At 46.7% G+C, this 14495-nt stretch overlaps 1 long non-coding RNA gene across 4 annotated transcripts; it reads right to left on the minus strand.

Annotated features, from left to right (window-relative positions):
- Positions 1 to 979: 979 nt before the first annotated feature.
- Positions 980 to 6813, minus strand: Gm36844. Of its 4 annotated transcripts, none has more exons than XR_869511.1 (4): positions 6732 to 6813; positions 3941 to 4066; positions 1483 to 1781; positions 980 to 1102 (listed from the first exon to the last, which is right to left on the minus strand). It is a non-coding gene; the product is annotated as a predicted gene, 36844 (long non-coding RNA). The 4 variants fall into 4 exon arrangements; XR_869510.1 differs by having other exon boundaries at positions 3941 to 4127; XR_869512.1 differs by lacking the exon at positions 6732 to 6813 and having other exon boundaries at positions 1483 to 1544; positions 1718 to 1781; positions 3941 to 4358.
- Positions 6814 to 14495: the final 7682 nt, after the last annotated feature.

Here is a 14495-nt window from a genome sequence, read left to right on the forward strand (position 1 = left end):
TCTGTTATCTCCTAGAACACAAGATTTTGCTCCATTTCCCTTCCTGGTACTCCTTTAATACTCGAACCATATTTTTATATTTTTCCTTTCTAAGCTTACTATGCTTGTTCAAAGTTCTCTTCATAGGACTTAACCAGAGAACAAAGTCTCTGCTGGGCTTTTTTTGAAACTTCCTTTGTCAATGCAATTAATCTGAGTCTCTTCACCTTAGCCTCAGGCAGAGTTTTCAGGAAAGGGCAAAAAGTAGCCACATTCTTGACCAAAATACCACAAAAACAGTCTTTATGCCACATTCTGAAATTCTTCTCCTTTGAAATCTCTTGGGCCAGGTCAACACAGTTAAAATTACTCCCAGCAACAAAGACTTCCATATTCCTACTAGGATGACCCATTAAGCCCCATTTAAAGCATTCCACTGCTTTCCAAATCCTAAGTCCCAAAATCCACATTCTTTCAAATAAAAGCATGGTCAGGCCTATCACAGCAATACCCCACTCCCAGCTTGGCACCCTGAAGAGAGCCTATGAGAGGCTATTGGTGAAGCCTAGTTGGAGTGGAACACCCCAGTGTATTGGAGATGTCAGTACCATGGGATGATCACCAAGAACAGTAGCCATAGTGGAGTGGATCAACCTGAGCTTAGAGTGCTACAGAGGGCAGAGCTGGAAAAGTGATGCCAGCCTTTAGGAGGAGTCCAAAAGATCAACTGTCTTAGTTAGGGTTTTACTGCTGTGAACAGACACCATGACCAAGGCAAGTCTTATAAAAAACAACATTTAATTGGGGCTGGCTTATAGGTTCAGAGGTTCAGTCTATTATCATCAAGGTGGGAGCATGGCAGTATCCAGGCAGGCATGGCACAGGAGCTGAGAGTTCTATGTCTCTATCCAAAGGCTGCTAGTGGAAGACTGATTTCCAGGCAACTAGGGTGAGGATCTTATACCCACACTTACAGTGACACACCCATTCCAACCAGGTCACACCTATTCCAACAAGGCCATACCTTCAGATGGTGCCACTCCCTGGTCCAAGGATATACAAACCATCACAGGGACTGACTGGTGATTGGTGATATAGGGCATCTTGAATTTAATCCACAACACTAAAAAAAGCAAAAAGTTAGAGACTTGATTGATGGTACAAAATCCTTCAGTTAGAATGTTTGCTTTTCTTGTAATAAAATTCAACTAAAAAGAAGCAAACTTTGAATCTGGTTTGTCTAAAAACAGGAAGGAGGAGGAGGAGGGAGGAGGAGGGAGGAGGAGGCGGGCACAGGAGGGAGAAGGGGGAAGAAGAGGAGGAGGAAGAGAAGAGGAAGAGGTAGAATAAGAAAAAAAAACAAACAGGATTGATGGTAATTAATAATCTAAGATGGCTGAGAGTCTTCGTCCCTCAAGATTTCAAGTGTTCAGATACTGCCCCCAGCAGAAGCCAGAGCCAGCAATGCCAGAATCCTGATACCCACGGATCACGCCCACTCACTTCCTGTTTTTCACTCCGTAGCAGACAAGAAGGGCAACTGTTCTAGCTGCAGCGAGCAGGACCTGGAATGAAGCCAGACGTGGAGGAGTCGATGTGGTTGGACGCCTTAGCTCCACACCAGACGCCTGACCAACCAGGTCCAGCCAACCCCATCTCCCATCCTCCCAGCAAGCAGTTCTGCTTTGAAATAGGCCTGGTCCTAGCTTTTGCTGAGGTCACAGAGAGCATTGTGGACCTTGGGCTCTGGTGTCTGGTTATTGGACTGGAAGTGTGTGCTGCTGGGAGGCAGGAAGCCAGACCTATAGATAAAAATAAATATTTTTAAAACAAATATCCTTGTTAACCACACACACACACAACCACACACACACACACATTTTTTTTTCCTAATTAGCTTTAACTGTCAATTTGACCCAGTTCATAGTTACATGAAAAAGAAGTTTCAATTAGGGAATTGTCCAGATCAAATTGACATGTGGGCATGATTGGGGGTAAGGTAGGAGGGAGTGCCTAGCTCACTGTAGATGGCATGATCCCATGGGCATGTGATTCTGAGATGTGTTTGAAAGCTAAGCTGGCTTGTGAGAGAGCCAGAGAGCAAGCCAGCTAACAGCATTCCTCCATTCTTTAGGCTTTGGGGTTGGGTTGCTACCCTGACTGCTCCCAAGGAGAGACTGCAACCTTTAAGCTGAAATAAACCCATCCCCCAGCCTAAATTTGGTCAGAGTGCTTTACCACAGCAACAGAAAGGAAATGAGATCTTCCGAGATCTTGAAGAAAATTTCCCCATTATAATTCTCTTATAGGGGGTTAAAAGAGGCAGGAGGAAGATCAGAGCTAGATGGTAAGATCTGTTACTAGAGATACCATATGTTCTGGTCACAGGACATAGAAAAATCAATCCAGAACTGTTCTGGGGGCCTCTTCCTTGCTGGCCAGTGTTATGTAGACTTCCTGTGTGCTATGCTACCAACTAGCCAGGCAAGATTCACCACTAGGGCAATAGTGGTAAATCTGTTGCATGTGTAAACAACCACTTTCTGATTGGATTTGACTCCCCAGGAGAAACATTGTGTCTGTTACATAAACTTGTACGAAAGCACATATCTGTGGAGATCGTGGGCTCTGGACATGATGGCCTCACGGAAGGACATGTGCCTTCTTCAGGACCGTGCTTATGCTTGTGGATTAATGTTGCTGTCACCTTTGAAAAGAGAAGCTTCCTTCCACAGTTAATGCGGTAACTGCAGAGTCCTGAGAACAAGTGACAGTTGACAGTTTGACCATAAGTGGGAAATCTGTATCACTCCACTCCAGGGCTGGAGGAACGTTTCAGAACAGGGAGGAGACAGAATGTAAGAGCTGGAAGGAGAGGCAGAACAGCCTTTCATGTCACAGATCTTAAAGGCCGCAGCAGTTACTCCCTGCACAAGACTTGGACACGACTGGTCTGACTAACACCTGGCGTGGCCATGGGGCCGGGGTGGGGAGAGGGAGGGGTTCATGAGACCTCGTTCCTCCCTGAGGCTCTAAAGGCAATTAATGATTACAGAGGGAAGGGAGGACATTTTCTTGAGTGGTGTAACTAGTGACAAGTTGCCTTAGCTCCACTAAATAACCTCTCACCCATGGTCCTATGCACAGCTCCAATGAAACCTATTGTGTCTCACACATGCACAAATGAAGTGAAAATGAAACAGGAATTAGATGAGACAGCAACAGAGTGGAGGGAACAAGAGATTGTAGTGTGAGGGGACCGTGATCCAACGACATTGTACACACGTATGAAAATGTCACAATGAAACTCATTATAATGGGTAATCAGCATATGCTGATAAAAATTTTAAGACACCTGGACAAATGCAAGATACGGACTAGAAGACTAGAAGTCCATGAATACACAACTAGGAAAGTAACTTTCTTCTAATCTTACTATCTATGTCTGTTGGGTATAGGGAGAAGCCAAAAAACAAACAAACAAACAACCAAACAAACAAACCAAACCCACTCCAAAAAACAGGCTTGAACCGAGGGCTTATTCTCTAAGTGCACAGAGAGGTGAGCAGCTCAGGATCTGAACGTCATCCCTAAAGGGAAACTGTACAGTACATTTAGAGGAAGGGGGACCATGCTAGGCTGTAGCATTGGTCCAATCATATTTTGACATGAGGAGTTGAGCAAAAGAGCTTCCATTGTGGTTCTGCCCTGACTTGGGGCTGGCTAGTCACAGGAAGGGAGTAAATATTGGGCCTTATCTGGAACACCTGGTTTCAAAGTCCTCTACTCAAGAGCCTTGGTGGGCAGGCTCCATCCTGGACATTTGGCCTATAACTCAAAAATAATAAAGAAGTAAAGTTATGGGCAAGCTGCATGTATGTGGGGTTCCAGGGTGTCCCACATCCACTCGGGGCTCGGGCCGCTGGTGGAGGCAGAACTCAGGAGTTTTGACTGCACTTACCCCAGAGGCCAGTGCCAGGCGGGCATCAGGCTATGGGAAGCCACAGGACCCCGCTCCAGGGGTGGGAGCTGGGGAGTACAGTCTGAGGTCCCAGGGACGTCGGAGCTGGCTCAGGGGTCCCCAGACCTGCACGGAAGTAGGGGACATCAGGTTCTCAGGCTCTTGGGTACCCAGGAGCTGCTGGGAGCTACGGAAGAGATGAGAAGAGTGGCAGCCCTAGGCTGGATCTAGCCTGGGGCCAAAGGGGAAAAAAGGGGAGAGTTCTGGCTGGGTCCTGCAGGGATAGAATCATTGGCTTGCTCAGCAGGCAGCTTAGCTTGGTGGAAGCCATGGCTGGGAGCGCTGTGAGGCCTCCTGCAGGAGACTAGACAGCCAGCTCTTTAGGCGAAGACCTGTTCCATTGCTCCCCTTGGCGGATTCCAATAAAAAGACATAGTCTAGGGTTTTAAGGCACTTATTGTCATGGTGGAGAGTGGTAATGAGTAAACTGTACCCCACTTTCTCAGGGCAGGCCTGAGGTTAAAAACCTTTTGCAGGGAGGAGTGTCTGGGAAGGAGAGTTGATTGGCTAAGCCTCCAGGCCTATAGGTGCCTCCTTAAAATGGAGATCTGTCTTGAGGTCACATCCTCTACCTTTGGGGGGGCTTGGGGTGTTGCTCTTATGTGACTGATGGCCACAGAATTATGGAGAGCTGCTGCCTCGTGTCAGGAGCCTGGTGTCCAGGAGCATGGCAGAACACCTATCATTTCTTGCAGGGTTATCCCCTGCAGGGTCACTGGGGTTTCCAACCTAGCTCAACCAGAAACCAGGCTGCCTATCACAGCCCACCGCCCCACACATGTAGTCAGTTAGGATGACGGGCAATCAGTTATATACCTTTATGACTTGTGTACTTTAGTTAACAGTCAACTTTTTTTAAATATTCCTTACTGGTTAACAGACAAGCAAGAAACATCTGGAACAACAAGATAGGAGTGGGTTCCTGGGCCTGGGAACATGAACTCAGTTTGACCCGGCCAGCTAGAAGAAGTTGTCCTTGAGAAAGCTGACTCAGACAGCTGTCCTCAGATAACTGTCTCCTTACATTCCCCCATGTCTTTATGTACCTGAACCCAATCTTTGATGTTATGACTCCTGCCCATTATACAAGGAATTGTATTGTGTCCTCAAAAGCTGTAAGTTTGACGGCATTAATGTGGTCTTGGACAAAACCTGAGATGAAATTTACCATGCAAGGTACAATAACCAAGAGAAACAGAACTAAGGGCCCAATCAGACAAGAGTGGGAAGGGGCTGGCCTGCAGCTGAGGAGGGGCTGAAGCATGCCTAATCCCCTAGACTTTCTCATCTTGAAAGACACAGGAGTTTGGTTGCTCCCCAGCCTTGCTCTGTCACCAACAGACCCCAGGGAGGGCCTGAAACATCCCTGGGTGAACTTCTTTTCTCTATCATCTTCTAAGGTATCCTCCTGTTGGCCCCTGCTGCTCCAAAGCATGCATATGAAGCACCCTCAATGTTTCTGCCCCAGCTAATAACAAACAACCACATGGGCCCAACCGGCCATTCTTCATGGGCTATAAGCATCCTCTAACCTATCCTAATAAATGAGCTGTTTAGCCACAGGGACCAGTAGAAGAGACTCAAAGCAGTTTGGGTCATTTGCTCTGTCCCTTTCTCTCTGTAAGAGATTCTCCTTAACTTTGGAGAGAGTGTCCCTAACAATCTCTGGGCAGCTAGTATAAAATCAACATTTCTCTCCCAGGGCTGTGCAGAGCTCTCCTTGACTTAAAAACAACAGATCTAAGTCATGCCAGTCCTGGAGGGCCATTTCAGCCAATGAATCAACTTGGGCTTCCAGAAAGGAGATGGAAGAACGTAAGCTGGAGATGTCTCTGTCTGTCTGCTCACTTCGAAGCCTCAGATTCAGATCCCAGCTATCAAGGCTGTTGTTCCCAAGGCAGCCGAGCCAGCTATCCCTGTCCCGATTAGCACAGGCACTGGGATGGGAGCCGCTCTTCTAGGTCTTGCCCCATATGTGCCCAAGTGTTATCTGTAGGCTTTCCCAGAGTAATATAAAACCTGGGAGACAATATGTACAAGGACATATATTTCACATGATTCGGTATCTTGGAAATGGTCCAGGGACAAACTTGGGGTAATTCCGTAGGGACAAGCAAACCAGGTGGATTTTCCTGTTGCTAACAGGTGGCAGAGCTTAGGTTCCATTTGGTGGGGCTGTGTGTAAGTGTCATTACAAATGGCAGAGTAGGGGGAAGTTTGTAGCAAGTATTTGTCAGACTTGAAACGGGTGCCTGCCCCTTTTGAGTTCCTCTAATGTCAGGGTTGTTTCTCATGGACAAAGAGCAGAGGAGTGATCTATAGAGAAGGTGGTTAGAATCGAGGTAGAAGGATCCTCCTGCATTGCTCGTTGGTGCCAGGTTTGTGAACTGGCAATAAGGGAATATTCTAGGGAACTGGCAAGAATTAGAATCCCAACTTCCAGCAGACAGGCAATGTGTTTAGAGATGCCAACCCCTAGCCACCAGATCTAATTTTTTGAACAAATAAGCTATTGGCCTACTCCATGGCCCCAGTCACTGATTAAGCACCCCTTTGCCACCCCCTTTTTTTCTCATCCACAAGTAAATGGAGAGGTTTGGAGATGGATGGCAAGGCCAAGTCCAGTGCTGAAGGCAGGGCGTGTTCTAGGCCCGTGAAAGCCTTTTTCTCTTTTTTCTGTCCAGAGGGGCTTACCTTCTGACCTTTTTATGGCTTCATAGAATGCCCTTACCAGTTCCAGGAATCCAGGAATCCAATTGCTGTTCCTAGGAATTCTCATTTCTGCTCCTTTGTGATGGGGGTGGGGATCCTCAGAATTGCCTGTTAGGGAGACATTGACAGGAACCTCTTACCTTCAAACACCAAGTAGGTGGCCTTCTGAGTATGAAACTGAACCTTCTTTGCAAATACGTGATACCCCAGCGAATATAGGGACTCAAGAAGTCAATCGATTGCATCTTTACTGTCTTTATGATTTGCTGCTGCGATCAGAAGGTCGTCCACATACTTTAGCAACCAAATCCAAGTAAAACTATCGGAACTCTCCCAAGTTCACATGTAGGGCCTCAGCAAAAACAAAAACAAAACAAACAAACAAACAAAACCATGCTCAGTCCTCTCATTTACCTCCCAGAGATCCTGTGCTTGGCCATGCTCGTTGGTGCCAGGTTTGTGAACTGGCAATAAGGGAATATTCTAGGGAACTGGCAAGAATTAGAATCCCAACTTCAAGCAGACAGGCAATGTGTTTAGAGATGCCAGCCTTCACCTCGGCTGACATAGGATATTGTTTGACTAGAACGGGTCTGCCCAAGCCCTCAGTTTCACAATGACAGGTGCCAGATGTCTTGCCAGCCCCAGGTGGAAGGTAGGGGGCATTGATTCTGTCCAGACCTGGGAAAACTTCTACTGCCAATTTCTCAATAAGGAGATGATTTGATTCTAGGTTTTGCCTACTAGGGAAAGGAAGTATTCTCCCAGGGCAGGGTGGCACAAATGTCAGAGGGAATGCTAGTTGGGAGTTCAATCGTTCCATCTTCCTGAAAAACAATTGGAGCCTTTAATTTAGGGATTTGGTCTCTGCCCAACAGGGGACATAGAGAGTCAGGAAGGACTATGAAGGAATGAGTGGTGGTACCTTTTCTGAGGTCCACAGTTCTGGTACTGGTCCAGGGTATGATTTGGACCCAGTGGCATGCTAGACTACAGTCTACCAGCTTGTCAACAGTCTGTAAGGTTGCATAGGACCAATAGTTGAGCCCCAGTGTCAATTCGAATATCCACAGGCTGTCCTTCTACTTTGAGGGTTACTGATGTTCAGTTGGGGCTTCCAGCTTGCCTCCCAAACCACATGGTCCAGTAAACTCCATTTCTCCTACTCTCTCCCCAACCCTGACTGCTCAGAAAGCCTCTAAACAGAGAAAGGGCGCCCAAAGCCCAGTTCTGCATTCCTGAATTCCTGCCAGCTGTCGCAACCTCCTTTCCTGAAGTCACCAGCCATCCAAATCCTCACCTTAGGTGACCATACCTTGGCACAAGCTCAGAGTGTGCCAGACCCGTCATTTTCTTTTGCCTACAATCCATTAAAAACTTCCCTGCATAGCCTGCATGAGACTTTTCCTGTCTTTTTCCAGAGGGTGGTGAACTTGCCCAGGAAACCTTGGGGCTAGTCTTCCAGTTTCAGTATTTATTCTTCCAACGACCCATCTCCTTGTGATAGGCACAGTGGTCTTTCTTTAATAATGGCCAATCTTGGGCTGGAGGGATGGCTCAGTGGTCCTGAGTTCAATTCTCAGCAACCACATGGTGGCTCACAACCATCTGTAATGGGATCCAATGCCTTCTTCTGACAGCCACGGTGTACTCTTATAAAACAAATAAATAATTCTAGCTGTCTTCTTAGCTTGTGTATTTCTAAGTCATCATGGCTGTTGTTTCACCAATTTGGAGAGAATTTTTCTCTCAAATTCCTCCAGTCTCTGCAACTTCCTCCTAATGTCAAGGGCAGACTGGGTCACAAAGGTGATATGTATTGTCCATCAGTTATCTGGAGCCTCTGGGTCAATAGGAAAATATTTGTAGTAAGTGTCTATGAGGTGATCCAAAAGGGCAATGGGTGATTCATTAGGCCCTGAACTACCTGACTGACCTTAGACAAATCTGTGAGCTGTCTAGCAGCTACCCGGAGACCTTCTAACAAAGTCTAGCAATAGACATGCAGGGACTCCTTGCTTGTGGAGTGTTTGGGTTTCAATCAGGTAGAACAATGGAAAGGTAGTTTCAATTACCCCAGGGCTAGTTCATGGATGCACATTATTGCTTAGAACCAGTTTTCTGCCTTCTTCTGGAAATCTTTGAAATGCTGTAAGATAGAATCTAAGGGAGATGTAACTCAGGAGCTTTGACCCATGTAGAGAATGGGAAGTAGGCTGGTAAGAGGATTGTAAATAGAAATAAGATCTGACACAAATGAACAGGGCAATGAGAGACACTACAGCAAGCAGACAGTCAGATGGGTATGACATCTGCCAAAGGAATGACGGTCTCCAGACTTTGACAATAAATCCCAAACAAAATTCAGAACCAGGTGTTCCCCAGAGGGAATGAGTGAGGAGCCAGGACATGTCCCCACCTCCTCTGAACCTAGGTGCAGTGTTACATCCATCTCTTCTCCTCTTTTGGGTCTCAGAGAGGCGCCACAGACCAGAACCAAACTTACTGGTGGGGATCTGCAAGATAGGTGTGAGAGCTCTGCTTCCTGGCCAGTGCACCAATCACTGGGTTCAGGGAGAAGCCAAGAAAACTCCCTTCAAAGACTGAGACTTAAAATGAAAAAAACTTTATTCTCTAAGCATGCAGGCAAGCTGGGGATCTGAACCAAGTCCCAGAAGGGAAATTGTACAGCGTATTTAAAGGATGAGAGTAAGGTGGAGAGGGATATAGGGAGGGATGGAACACTATCTAATCATATGTTGACACAAGGGATTGAGCAAAGGAGTTTTCATTGTGAATCTCCCCCGATGACGAGGGGCTGGCCAACCCCAGGAAGGGAGTAAATGTTGGTGATTGGCCCTTATCTGGGCCACCCGCTTTCAAGGTCTTTGACTTGGTAGTCAGGTCTCATCCTGGACATCTGGCCTGTAACTCAAAAATGACAAGGGATCAAAGTAGTGGGCAAGTCGCATGTAGTCAGTTAGGCCACGATGGGCAATTGGTTATATACATTTATGAATTGTGTACCTTAGTTTAGTTAATATCAGCTTCTTTTTTTTTATATTCCTTACTGGTTAAAAAACAAACAAGAAACATCTGGAATAACAGGATAGGAGTTGGTTCCTGGGCCTGGAAATATGAATTCAGTTTGACCCTGCCAGCAAGGTAGAAAAGTTGTATGTTAGGTAAATGTCAAGACTAGTGTGGGCAGGCTGGTGAGATGGCTCAGTGGGTAAGAGTACCCAACTGCTCTTCCAAAGGTCCAGTGTTCAAGTCCCAGCAACCACATGGTGGCTCACAACCATCCGTAACAAGATCTGATGCCCTCTTCTGGTGTGTCTGAAGACAGCTACAGTGTACTTACATTTAATAAATAAATAAATCTTTAAAAAAAAAAAAAAAAGACTAGTGTGGGCAACTAACAATACATGGGTTCCAATGAGGGCCGGAAGGAATGAGGAACAGGAGGAGGAAGGGAGGGAAGGGAGATGGGTCTTCCGATTAGATCCTCAACAACTCAATACATTAGAAAAGCTGAGTGAGGGCTGGAGAGATGGCTCAGTGGTTAAGAGCACTGACTGCTCTTCCAGAGTCCTGAGTTCAATTCCCAGCAACCTCATGGTGGCTCACAACCATCTGTAATGGGATCCGATGCCCTCTTCTGTCACAAGGTTTCTCTTTATAGCTCTGGTTGTCCCGGAAGTCAATCTGTAGACCAGGCTGGCCTTGAACTTTGAGATCCACTTGCCTCTGTCTCCCAAGTGCTGGGAATTTTTCTACCACTGTAATAGGACCTTTCTGTAGATGGGTGAATTTCTCCTCTAGTTGGCCCTGCAAAGACAAGAGAGCTCGGTGCAACAGAAGCCTATTGAGCTGTAGCAGACGGACAGACAGACAGGGGTGTGGAGAATAGATGACTGCCTGTTCATCCATTTTATCTTATGTATATGTTTATGTTAAGATATGATGTTCAGTCCTGGCTGGAGTGAACCTTACTATGTAGGTAAGAATGGGATTGAACTTCTGGTCCTCTGGCTTCTACATCCTGGGTGCTGGGATTACAGGTATGCACCACAAAGTCAGGTTTGTGTGGTGCACAAATAGTGGCAACAATTCTCTACTATTATATTCTTTTGTGTGTTTGTTTGCTTGTTTTTCGAGTCAGGGTTTCTCTGCATAGCCCTGTCTGTCCTGGAACTCACTCTGTAGACCAGGCTGGCCTCGAACTCAGAAATCCGCCTGCCTCTGCCTCCCGAGTGCTGGGATTAAAGGTGTGCGCCACCACCATGCCCGGCTTATTCTTGGCTGGCATGTAGAAACATGTATTTATGTATATATGCATACACATCTACCCTCCTGACTTCTGTTCAGTTCAGCAAGCCCTCTCCTAGCCCCAGATGGTTATCACATTCCAATCCAAGGGCGCTTTTATCTGTGTACATATCTAATTACAACACACAGTCCCAAGACAGGCTGCGAGTGACCTGCATTCCTCTGAGGCACTTCATTCTGTCTGATGACATTTACCTGACTGCAAGTGGAACCCTCCTCAAGACACCAAACATACAACAAAGGCGGCAAAAACAACAACAACAAAACAGCTCTATTAAGAAGATATGTCAGCATGGGCCTGCAGAGGCACCTCCTTTCCCAGTACCACACCCATACATATCTCTGGTTTTGTTTTTTTTTTTATAAAACACAACACTATCAAGTTAAGGACCCGTAGCTCCCTGTCCATATCTTGCAGTCTCCGGAATCCCCAACAGAGAGCTGTTTGAAAGTGATGGTACTCTCCCTCCACACCTCACACGGTCTCCCTCCAGACACGTGAGCCCTCAATAAACTGTTTGCTGTCTCGTGTGTATTCTTTTCCTCCCCGGAAAACACATGTATGTGCATGCACATGCACACATATATGCATGTTTCTTTATGCATACATATATACATATTCAGCCACCTCCATTCCTGTACTTCCTGAAATTTGACCATGTGACTAATAAAATCTATTTTCTGGGGGGAGAGGGTAGTGTATGCCTTTAATACTAGTCCTTGGAAGACAGAGACAGGTGGATCTCGGTGAGTTTTGAGGCTACTCATCAAATTACAGGTCACCCAAGCTAAACAGTGATGCCCTGTCTAAACAACAAAAACATCCATTTTCGCTCAGGCTGCTATCGTGTTCTCCCACCATCCCTTGCGGCATCCTATAGACTTTTACTCCTGGTAGGAGCTCGGGGGGCTTGACTGACCACACAGCTTTCTTCTCCAGTCTTAGTCCAAACCCGTCTCGGTCTCAGCTGACTGCAGCCACCCAAGTCCTATTCACCCCCTCACTCCTGGAGCAAGCCCCCCTGCTTTCTGACGAGCTATGCCCTTCACTACCACTTAACCTTCAGATTTCCCCTTAAGCCTCACATGGTCATGCTAACAACAACGTGTTCAATGGTGCTAATCTTAATTAGCTTCCTGCCATCATTTTGTTTCATTCCTTTTGCTATTGTTGTTTTACAATTATACACACACACACACACACACACACACACACACACACACCCCTCTGAACTACTTGCAGGAGTCAGTTCTCGCCTTCTACCATGTGGGTTCCAGGGATCGAACTCAGGTCCCTGGGCTTGGCAGCAAGCTCCTTTACCCGGTGAGCTGTCTCTCCAGCCCTGGCTTCATTTTTATTCAGAGCACGCTCACTGCCTGTAACAGGTGTTGACTGTTAATATTTGAATTGTCTGCCTCCGTTTCTAGATTCCTACTCGTGTTGTATTTATTACAGCAGTCTGTGAATTAAGCCCAGGCACAGAACAGAGGCTCAGTGAGTACGGAATGCATCCTTGCAAGTCATCAGTCACATGTTTCACCGAGTCCAAGCAAAGGAGCAGAACCACTGTGAGGTAAGACGAGAGGCATATCATGTAGAGTTTACAGGTGCGCGCACAAACACAAGACATCTGCAACGCATGTCTGCTGCAGAGACTGAGCCAATGTAATGGTGAGATCTCTGTGGACAGTGTCCCTGGAGCCATGACCATCTGATACTGCACCTTCACAGCAAGCAGCAAGCCAAGCAACTGGACAGAGGATGGATATGAAACAGAGGAAGTGCCGACTGATGCCCCTGTCACTCACACTGCCTCCAAGCCTGGAGATGGTCCTCTTCGTTACCATCCTAAAGCCACCCTTGACCCAGGATGCTGCAGTAGGTGGCTAGCAAGTCCCAGTAATCTACTTGTCTCTGTGCCTATCTATGATGGGGTTACAGATGTTGAAAAAGAAACGATTCCATCCTCTGTACTAAGGGAAAAGCTTGTGTGTCCCTTGAAGCTGATAGTCTATGTTGACAGTCTAACACTACAAACCTGTGACTGTTTACTGTCCGGATGCGAAAGCCACGTTGCCCTTAGGCACTTGCGGGCATGTTTGTGTTGTCTCCGGTCTTGTCTTCATACTTCTTCATAGCCAAGACAAAATTCTTTGTGGGATAATGAGAGAAAAGATAATATTCCTTATAAAAATGCTGTGACAGTTATTCTTGGTTGGTTGTCAACTTGCTAGGATTGGAATTAACTGCGATACTCCCCCTGTGGGTCTGCGCTGTCCTTTGAAAGCCCATCGCCTAGTGTGGCAGCACCTTTCGGGGCAGCCCCTATGCAGGGAGAGCTGAGAGAGCAGTGTGAGGTGCCTGCCCTGGTTCTGGGCTGTGAGAGTGTCTATCATGTTGCTGCTGGACTCCTTTGCTGATAAAAGAAACCAGCTTCTTCCAGCTTCTGATGTGGACCACAGACTAGCAGCTGAACCCCTCAGGTCATCAGTGCTAAACTGGGAATAACAGCTTCCAACTTGCCGGGCATGGTGGCGCACGCCTTTAATCCCAGCACTCGGGAGGCAGAGGCAGGCGGATTTCTGAGTTCGAGGCCAGCCTGGTCTACAGAGTGAGTTCCAGGACAGCCAGAGCTACACAGAGAAACCCTGTCTCAAAAAAAACAAAAAAACAAAAAAAACAAAAAACAGCTTCCAACTCTCGGACGGAGCAGCAAGAGGCCCTGGATATTGGACAGCCTTTGGAGTTGATTGGAGTTTCCTTTGGCCACCTTTCTTGCTTTTGTGTGGTGGCCTTCTTGCAAGCTGGGCTGCTGGAGCTCTGTCCTTGGCTCTGATTTATATGTGTGCCTGGTATAGGTAGAAGTCAGAATTCATGTCTGTATTGTACTGTGATCTCAATATATTCCTCTGTGTAATCTTATTTAAGTAAGTAACTTTTAATTTAATCTGCTCTATAGGAGGATTTCTGGTGGTTAGATGAATGCTCACATTCCTCAGGAATTTGTGAGGCTGGCTCCCCTCCACCAAAAGGCAGGTCATTCCCCTTACCGCTGGCAGAAGGGCAGAAGGCTACCTGTGGTGCCTATTAGCATATCAAAGTTCATGCTGGTATCACAAAAATAAATGCTGGTACCGGGAGACCAAAACAGGAGAATTACACTTTACAGGTAAAGAGTTTGAGTGCAGTTGAGAATAAGTCCCTGTTTGTCCTCTGTTCTCTGACCCCCATCTGCATGGATATGCTTGATCACATGTGGTCAGGGTGTACGCTCGCCCCCATTGGACCCGATGGGGGAAATGTGGTCCATTTTACCTTTTTAAGCCCCTGCAAAACGTGATTCGGGGCCATTTCCTGGAGACCCAGAAATGGACCTGGTCAGAGAGTCCATCAACCTGGCCAGCATTTAGTTAAAGCTTGCTTCAGATTTGTCTCAGGATCGTGGTGGCG

The sequence above is a fragment of the Mus musculus genome, chromosome 6, assembly GCF_000001635.26.
Source record: "Mus musculus strain C57BL/6J chromosome 6, GRCm38.p6 C57BL/6J".
In the NCBI taxonomy this organism is placed as follows: Eukaryota; Metazoa; Chordata; class Mammalia; order Rodentia; family Muridae; genus Mus; species Mus musculus.